At 39.1% G+C, this 10,452-nt stretch overlaps 1 pseudogene; it reads right to left on the minus strand.

Moving 5' to 3' along the window:
- Nucleotides 1-8,038: 8,038 nt before the first annotated feature.
- On the minus strand, nt 8,039-8,376 carry LOC128626039 (putative 40S ribosomal protein S26-like 1; annotated as a pseudogene).
- Between the last annotated feature and the right edge of the window lie 2,076 nt (nt 8,377-10,452).

The raw sequence follows: 10,452 nt of genomic DNA on the forward strand, positions 1-10,452 counted from the left end.
CATCTTCCTGACCCCTGGTGGCCACATCATGCTGAGATTTGGGATCGCGGCAGAATATGGAACACACTGAGTCAGGTGGCTCTATGACAGGAGCCACTTTTCTCTGGTACACCTGACTGGTGCAGAGCCCTCCCTTCGCACGGATAAATCTTGATCCATTTGAATCTGATATACTCTCCTGGCCTCACCTTGATGACTTCCTGAGACTCTGCCACAAAATACAAGTATGTGAGGACCCCAGTGGGTGGCAACTAGACTTAGTGTTCACTGGGACATTGTCTGAGTGGCCTTAGAACCAAAAATGGCACCAATTTTGAACCTGTATCAACCTGGTGAACACTGTTGGCTACTACAGAGTGACTCACTGAGAACTTTCCTCATGGAACTTGATTACTGCCAAAAGCTGTTTCAGTGACTGAGACTAACAGGCAGCTGACAGGTAAGTCAGGCAGAGGTGGATATTGGGGTGCCTTGGAACTTTAGCTGACCTGTCCCTGAAACTGCTGCTAGTGAAAGCCAGCCTTGGTATATTCTTTGGTCCTTCCTATGCATAACCAGGCCCAGCAGAGGCAGTTGCAAACTGTGGGTCACTTTGTAGCTCCAAACAGGTAGCCCAGGCAGCATCTGGCATGGCCAGCACCAGAGTTCCTTTCAAAAGGCCCCAGAACCAACACACCCAGTGGCCAGCTTCAGACATATCAGAGCAAGATGCAATTAGTCTCACAAAAGGTATGTCCAAATGAGATTTCAGCAGGTACCAGGCCCTGCTGAGGTGAATTCTGCCTCCTGTGGTCAGCACATGCATAGCAGCTTGCATACTGTAGTCAGGGTTGACCCTCACAGTCAGCCTGCCTGAGGGTTGACCTCACACGTGAATGGGCCAATAGCAATCAAGACTCAATTACAAGAGGAGGGCCTACAAAACTCACACAAGGGACGTTCAGGAGCACCCAGCTCAGGTGATCAAATAGATCGTACTGGGTCCCACAGGACACGTACTATATAAGGCTACCCTTCCAAGACTGGGAGTCATAGCAGATCAACCTAATAAATACAAACAAACATAAAAAGGCAGCCAAAATGGGGGCACAAAGAAACAGGCCCCAAATAAAAGAACAGAAGAAATCTCCATAAAAAGAACTAAATGAAATGGAGACAAGCAATTTATCAGATAATAGAGTTCAAAAAATGGTTATAATGATGCTCAAGAAACTTAATGAGAACTACAACTGCATGAAAAAGGATATAGAAGCCATAAAATAGAATTACTTATAAATGAAGAATACAATATCTGAAATAAAGAATACAATAGAAGAAATAAAGAGTATGTTGGATGAAGGAGAGGACTGAATCAATAATTTGGAAGAAAAGGTAGCAGGAAATATCCAATCACAGTAGCAAAAAGAAAAAAGACTTATAAAAATGAGTATAGTTTAATGGACCACTGGGACAACATGAAGCATAACAACATCCACACCATAGGGGTACCAGAAAGAGAAGGCAGAGAGCAAGGGATCAAGAACCTATTTGAAGAAATAATAACTGAAAAGTCCCCTAACCTGGTGAAGGAAAAAGACACACAAGTACAGAGAGTATTGCGAGGCCCCATAAAGATGAACCCAAAGAGATTCACACCAAGAAACATCATAATTAAAATGGGAAAGGTTAAAAACAAAGAGAAAATCTTAAAAGCAGCAAGAGAAAAAGTTAGTTCACTACATGGGAGCTCCCATAAGACTGTCAGCTAATTTGTCAACAGAAACATTTCAAGCCAAAAAGAATTGGAGTGATATATTTAAAGTGATGAAAAACAAGGAACAACAAACAATGCTACTTTACCTAGTAAGGTTGCCATTTAAAATTGAAAGAGAAATAAAGAGCTTCCCAGACAAACAAAAAAGCTAATTTCAAGAAATGATAAAGGGCCTGATAGGAGAAGGAGGAGGAAAAGGAGGAGGAGGAGAAACAGAGGAACATAATTAAGAGAATAAAATGGCAATAAATATATACACACCTATTAATAATCATTTTAAATGTAAATGGCTTGAATGCTCCAGTCGAAAGATGTAGCATAGCTAATGGGTAAGAAAATGAGACCAATATATATGCTGCCTACAAGAAACCCACTTAAGAACAAAAGATACACACAGACTAAAAGTGAAAGTATGGAGAAAGATATTTCATATTCATGTAAATGAAAAAAAGCTGGGATAGCAATACTTAGATTTAACAAAATTGACTTTAAAACCAAGGCTATAGTAAGAGACAAAGAAGGACCCTACATAATGATAAAGGGGGTAACCCAACAAGAGGATATGGCCCTTGTAAAAATTTGTGCACCCAACATAGAAGCACCTAAATATATAGAGAAAATCTTGATGGAGATGAAGGGAGAGATTGACAATAATACATTCAGTCTGGGATTTTAACATCCATTGACATCAATGGATAGATCTTCCAGACAGAAAATCAACAAGAAGACAGTGGCCTTAAATTACACACTAGATCAAATGGATATCTTCAGAGCATTTCATTCCAGAGCAGCAGAATATATATTCTTTTCAAGTGAATATGGAACATTTTCTAAGACCACATGTTAGGACACAAAACAAATCTCAATAAGCTTAAGGGGATTGAAATCATCTTCTCTGACCATAATAGTATAAAAATAGAAATTAATTACAAGAAAAACATGAAAAACACAAAAAAGCGTGGAGGCTAAGTAACATCTTACTAAACAATGAATGGATTAGCAATGAGATCAAGAAATAAATCAAAAGATACCTTGAAACAAATGAAAATGAAAACAAAACAACCCCAAAAGTATGAAACATAGCAAAAGCAATCTTAAGAGGGAAATTCATAGCAATACAGGCCTATCTCAAGAAACAAGAAAAATCTCGAATAAACAATCTAAAGTTACAATTAAGGAAACTTAAAAAAGAACAACAAACAAAGCCCAAAGTAAGTGGAAAAAAGAAAATAATAAAGATCAGGGCAGAAATAAACAAAATAGAGTCGAAAATAATACACAAGATCACTGTAACCAAGCACTGGTTCTTTGAAAAGATAAACAAGATTGACAAACATTTAATCAGACTCATAAAGAAAAAAAGAGAAAGGAACCAAATAAATAAAATCAGAAATTAAAGAGGAGAAGTAACAACTGATAGCAAAGAAATACAAAAAGTTGTAAGATAATATTATGAACAACTGTATGCCAACAAATTGAACAATATAAAAAAATAAACTCCTAGAAATATTCAATCTTACAAAATTGAACCAGGGAAAGTAAAAAAAAAAAATGAATAAACAGATTACAACCAACGAAATTAAAGCAGTAACCACAAAACTTCCAACAAACAAAACTCCTGAATCAGATGGCTTCACTGATTAATTTTACCAAACATTCAAAGAAAAACTGACACTTATCCTTCTCCAGCTATTCCAATAAATCTGAGAGGATGGAATACTCCAAAGTTCATTTTGAGACCAGCATTATTCTAACTCCAAAACCAGATAAAGACACTACAAAGAAAGAAAATTATAGGGCAAAATTATAGGGCAAATTATAGGGCAATAGAGCAAAGAAAATTATAGGGCAAAGAAAGATGAACATGGATGTGAAAATCTTCAAAAAAATATTAGCAAAGCAAATCCATCAATACCTTAAAAAAATCACAAAGCATGATTGAGTGGGATTTATTCTGGGGATGTAAGGTTAGTGCAATATCCAAAAATCAATGAACACAATACACTACATGAACAAAATAAAGGATAAAAACCACATGATCATATCAACGGAGGCATGAAAAGCATTTGATTCCAGCTCTTGGGTATTGTAAATTGTGCTGCTATGAACATTGGGGTGCATAGGTTCTTTTGGATTGGTATCTTAAGATTCTTAGGATATAGTCCCAGCAATGGAATTGCTGGGTCATAAGGCAGGTCCATTTTTAGTTAGTTTAGAAAATTCCATACTGTTTTTCATAGTGGTTGTACCAGTCTGCTTTCCCACCAACAGTGAACTAGGGACCCCTTTTCCCCACAACCTCTCTAACATTTGTTGTTTGCTGCTATGTTTATGACACCCATTCTGACCGGTGTAAAGTGGTATCTCATTGTGGTTTTAATTTGCATCTCTCTGATGGCTAGTAATATTGAGCATCTCTTCATGTGTCTCTGGATCCTCTGTATGTCCTCCTTGGAGAAGTGTCTGTTCAAGTCCTTTTCCCATTTTTTTAATTGGGTTATTTGTCTTCTTAGAGTGGAGTCGTGTAAGTTCTTTGTATATTTTGGAGATTAAACCCTTGTCTGAGCATCATTAAATGAATGGATCAAAACATTATGGTACATATACACAATAGAATTCTATGCAGCAGAAAGAAAGAAGGAGCTCGTACCCTTTGCAACAGCTTGGATGGAACTGGAAAGCATTATGCTAAGTGAAATAAGCCAGGCGATGAAAGACGAATACCATATGATCTCACCATTAACAGGAAGCTAAATAACAAAACAAACAAGCAAGCAAAATAAAAACAACAACACTGAAATTGAGAATAGGGGGAAAAAAGGAAAAATTTACAGGAACTAGCATGAAGGACACATGGACAACTTCTAAGGGGGGTGGAAAGGGGCGGGAGGTGGGGGGCACAGGGGGTGGGCTGGGAGGGGAGTAAAAGAAAGAATACTGTAGCTGAAAAATAATTTAAAAATAAAATTAAAAAAAGAAAGAAATTGTAAACAAGATGTTTGGAAAAAGCACTTTTACATATTATGCTTGAAGGGCATGTAAGTGTAAACCTTTTCATTTTAGCTTGTAAAGCAGAATTACAGTCATGGTAACAACAATAATAATGATTGGGGTCTGTAGCTATGAAAAACTTTTATTTACAGTGTTGGAAATATAGTAAATAATACTAAAATAACCATGTATGGTGCCAAATGAGTAGTGGAGATATCAGGAGGAATACTTGGAAAAGTGTATGATTTTTAACCATTTTAATACAAAAGAATATTGACTGTAAACTGCAATTGAAAATATTTTAAAAGAAAAAAAACTTGTATTTATTCTAATAAAGTCATTCGGGAAGTATTAATGGAAAAAAAGCATTTGATAAAATCTAGCATACAATTATGATGAAAACTCTCAGCAAAGTGGGAATAGAGGGAACACACCTCAACATAACAAAGGCCATATATCACAAACTCGCAGCCAACATCAAGCTCAACAGGCAAAAACTGAAAGCGTTTCTCTCAATACCAGGGACAAGACAGGAGTGTCTGTTTTCACCACTCTTATTCAACATAGCACTGGAAGTCCTAGCCACAGCAATTAGACAAGAACAAGAAATAAAAAGCATTAAAAATTTATAAAGAATTGCCCTGGCTGGTGTAGCTCAGTGGATTGAGCTCGGGCCTGTGAACCAGAGTATCGCGGTTCGATTCCCAGTCAGGGCACATGCCTGGGTTGCAGGCCATTTCCCAGAGGGAGACACACAAGAGGCAACCACACATCGATATTTCTCTCCCTCTATACTTCCCTTTCCCAATAAAGATAAATAAATAAAATCTTAAAAAATGTATAAAGAATTCATACAACTCAACATGAAAGAAATGAACAAATTTAAAATGGGCAAAGGATCTGAATAGACTTCTTCAAAGAGGACATGGATGGCTGATGGACATATGAAAAGATGCTCAATATTACTAATCATCAGAGAAATGCAAATTAAAACCACAATGGGATATCACCTGACACTCAGAAAGGCTAACCAATCCAAAAAACAAGTGTTGGTGAGGATGTAGAGAAAAGGGAGCCTACGTGCACTGTTGGTGGGAATGCAGATTGGTTCAGCCACTGTGGAAGGCAGTATGGAGTTACTGCAAAAAATTAAAAGTGAAACTGCCTTATGACCTAGCCATTCAACTTCTGGAAATATATCTGAAGAAACCCAAAACACTAATCTGAAAGAATATATGCACCTCTATGTTCATTACAGTGTTATTTACAATAGCCAAGATCTGGAAGCAGCGCAGGTGCCCATTAGTAGATGAGTGGATAAAAAATGCTGTTGTACATTTACACAATGGAACACTACTTGGCTGTAAAACATAAGGAAATCTTACTTTTTGCAACAGCATGGATGGACCTGGAGAGTATTATGCTGCAGGGGCGACTTCCCTCGCAAGTCCCCAGTGTGCCACGGATGAGAGTGAATGTGACAGAGACATGATGGGATCTGCTTGGGGAGAAGAAGTGAGTAGTGGCCAGTTTCTCAGGGAAAAAGGCCAGCAGCAGCCAGTTTCTGCAAGGAGAAAAAGGCCTCGAGCCCCCTCCTCCAGGGCCTTTTACTGGGATGTAATACACAGGAATACAGGGCAGCAAGGATCAAACAGTAGATAACATTTCAAAGAAATCTGAGGGCTTCAGAGTCTGAGTCAGAGTCTGTCAGGAACAGAGTTTCAGAGTTTCCTGCTCAAACCCTTAACATATGAATGAAAGCACTCTTAGAGCAGATTTCACAGGTTTATCAGGAAGTCTTTGTGATGACAGATTTTCCCCCAGGACACCATGCTCTAGCAAAGCAAGAAGTTGCACCTCTCCCCAACAGGTATTCAGGCTCAAGGGGATTAGAGCCAGGAAGCGCTTCTTCCAGAGAACATGAGGACTCGGGCTATGTCAAAGCTGGGGGGCAAGAGTCCATTGCTCCCTCTTTGTTGCAGCCCCCCAAGTCCTTCCATGAAGGCCTCCCAAGGATCAAGTCTGGCTTAGGTTACTCCCCACTGTGAGGGGTCTTACCAGTCATTGACTTCCAACCAAGCTTTTTTGGGGCAGGGAGGGGAAACTGAGTCAGTGTTTGCTACCAGAGACAAGCTTTGTCTCCTGTGGCTTGCATTCCAGAGGTCGTCCCTCGTCCTTAGCCACACAGGGTCGAGATACAATTCCTAGAACCAGGCAAAGCGGTCTACAACATTATGCTAAGTGAAATAAGCCAGTCAAAGAAAGACATACCACATGATTTCACTTACATGTAGACTCTAATGAACAAAATAAACTAGCAAACAAAATAGCAACAGATGCATAGATACAGAGAACAAACTGACAGCTGTCAGAGGGGAGGGAGTGATGCACTGGGTGAAAAAGATACAGGGATTAAGAGAAAAATCTCATCCACACAGACAGTAGTATGGCGATTATTAGAGGGTAAAGATGGGGAGAGAAATAGGGTAGAAGGAGACTTGACTTGGGGTTGTGAACACTCAATACAATGTATAAATGATGTACTATAGAAATGTATACCTGAAACCCATATAGTTTTATTAACCAATGTCACACCAATAAAATCAATTTTTAAAAAGAATCATAAAGCACTTAACATCCATGGAGCTAAAGTATCCAGTCAGCATTATTTCTCATCTACCATTGAGCTTAGTAAGCCCAGAATGATCCAGCCCATATAAATATTTCTTCTCAAAGTAGCTTTAATACATATGTGCTGTTCTTTGAGTTCTTAAATTTTTAGCGCTTGAGTCCTTTGATTTGCATATATGTGTTTGTATTACTTTGCTAGCCCTGCCATAACAGAATACGCCAGACTGGGTGGCTTAAACAACAGAAAAGTATTTTTTCATAGTCCTAGAGGCTAGGAATCTGATATCAAGGAATTGGCGGGACTGATTTCCTCTGAGGCTTCTTTCCATGGCTTGTAGATGGCAGTTCTCTCTGTATCTGCATGTGGTTTGTCCTTTGTGTGACTTGTGTCCTAATCTTTTATGTTTATAAGGACACCAATTATACTGCTTTAGGGCCCAGCCTAATGACCTTGTTTAACTTAGTTATTACATTAAAGGTCCTATCTCCAAATATAGTCACATTTTGCTTTTGAGGTACTGAGGGTTAGGATTTCAATGTATAAATTTGGGGGGGGGTAACACACACACACACAAGATATATCTAGTATACTTGCACATATTTTTAAGTATAATTTCCATTTTATTTTTTCCAGAGAACTTCAGTCTTTAAGGACTTGGCTTCTTACCTGGGTTTTAGTAGAGGTGGGAGGGCAGCACCTGAAGGTCTAAATCAGGGTAGGGGGGTTTCATCCTTCCAGCCTTCACCAGAAGGATTCCTGACTATCTTGCTCTGAATGGCACAACTCACACAGTTGTGTGGTTTCACATAAAGCTTGGGAAGCACACAGGCATCAAAGACACTCGCTTTAGAAAGGTCCCTAAGTGCTACGGCCTGTACTATGTCTCTCAATGGTTTTGTCCTTGGGTGTACATTGAGTATAGTATAAGTCTACCAAATAGGCTGAACATGGCTGTATGGCCTTTTTTGGCATGACAGCTATTCCTTCTTTACTTGGTCATCTTGGAAGCAAGGACCTGAAAGTTTTTGCAAGTATTTTCACTGCTTTAAGGCCAAAAAAGGAAAAAGTATTTTTTAATTTTATTTTTAAAAGATTTTATTCATTTATTTTTAGACAGAAGGGAAGGGAGGAAGAAAGAGAGTGAGAGAAACCCAAATGTGGTTACCTGTTATGCGCCCCCAACTGGGAACCTGGCCTGCCACCCAGGCATGTGCCCTGACTGGGAATCAAACCGGTGACCCTTTGGTTCATAGGCCAGAACTTAATCCACTGAGCCATACCAGCCAGGGCAGGAAAGTATTTATATCTCTTCTATCTTAATATCTTCTGGTTGCATAGACCTCCTCATTAAGTGTGAAGTGTATCTTTCTTCTAAATGGGCGTTAAATCACCTTCAGACTAATTAATCAATTCCTTTTTTATTTATCTCAGATCTTTATTTCTTCTATTTGAATTCTTGAAGGTGGAAAGAAATAGCAACACAAGAGCACAAGAATCCAAAAAAAAGCCCTCAGAGAAATCACTAGATGCTGGGCCCTTTGAGAACTGGCTGGTTCTTATATGTGTACATAGCCAACGTATAACAGATTATCTGCTATACAAGAGGTTTTCTAAAAGATATATGGTAAAAATGACTCATGCAGAAAAAAGAACCTCCTGCTAGTTCCTGTTCTCAAGTTCCAGAGTCACAGATGCCCCCTGAGCAATACTCCCGTCTGCTGACTCATACGGAGTGCATCGTACCCTTAGTTTTTAAAAACATACAACCACTTATTTCCTGGAGTTTCAACAGACTTGTGTTTGCAGACATTTACATTAAAGCAGGAGCTAGAAATATTTAAAATTTATTTACTCCCATACAAACACCAAATGGCATTAACTAATAAGGCAATCAATCAGCACTGTCCATTCAGAGACACACCCCCTGATACATACACCAACAGCCACCCACAGAGCCCTCTTGACTTCCCATAGCTGATGCAGTGTATTCAAGAGGCGCACACCGTCAGGGTCAGTCTGGCTCCTGACCTTGCCTTTGCTCTGGTCCAAGAGGCCGCTAGCATCAAGAGTCAAGTGTGAGCACTCGGTTAGTTGCCAGGGTCTTCCTTGTCTAACACCAGCCAGGCATCTTTGTAATGGGCTGAAATCCATTGATATGAAGACCCTGTTGCTAAATATTTAATGTCTAACATTTCATATCTTGGTCCCGTGCCTGGTTATTTGACTCTGAATACTGAGTGAATGAGTCTGATAGGATTAATTTCCTGTCACCAGGCTTTCAACCCAAACTATATATACTGCAGTTCTGGTAATGATTATCTACCTGGGAGGAAATGAGTAAAAATTACTACAATGCAATGACTAATCAGTAGGTTGCAACCCAGTGACTAATCATCAGGTTTTTTACCAGTTTATTCAGTACAAAATGCCAAAAAAAAAAAGCAGAAAACTAAACTCTATATCCTGTATATTGAGGCTGAGGAGTCTTGATTGACAGTTATGTGGCAGGTCAACAACTGAGCTCCTTGAGAAATTTTATCATCAGCTATAAAATCACAAGTAAGCCCATGATTTTGTCCTGCCATGAGCACCAAAGGTCAAGTTCCACAGTGCCACTTCCCAGCACTCACTAGTACTACCAGAGCTCTTCACCACTAAATGGGGTTAAAAGTGTGATATTGAATGGTGAACTTAGGGTCATAATGATCAAAATTAAAAACTCAGCTCCATAGTACCTACTTTATCTAAGCAAGTTACCAAGCCTGCTCTTTCAGTTAATTTACAAAATTGGAATACTGGCATCTAACACCTTAAAGAAGTGCTCTGAGGATTTGATAATAAATCATTTTGTCAATTAGCCAACAAATGCCTACTGAGGGCATGCTAGGTGTCAGGCACTGTCCTAGGATCTGGAAAATAGCTGTGAACAAGCCCTGGTGGGGCTTATGTTTAGGAGAGGGAGATGAATTTAAAACTCTACGAGCAAATAAATGAGCAGGGCAAGGAGAGACACCAAGTAATAAGCCATGGGAATAGGAAGTTCTTGTTTTGGACAGGTAGTCAGGGAAGGCTTCTG

Source organism: Artibeus jamaicensis, unplaced genomic scaffold (assembly GCF_021234435.1).
Source record: "Artibeus jamaicensis isolate MK-2021 breed Jamaican fruit bat unplaced genomic scaffold, CSHL_Jam_final scaffold_1964, whole genome shotgun sequence".
NCBI classification, from domain to species: Eukaryota; Metazoa; Chordata; class Mammalia; order Chiroptera; family Phyllostomidae; genus Artibeus; species Artibeus jamaicensis.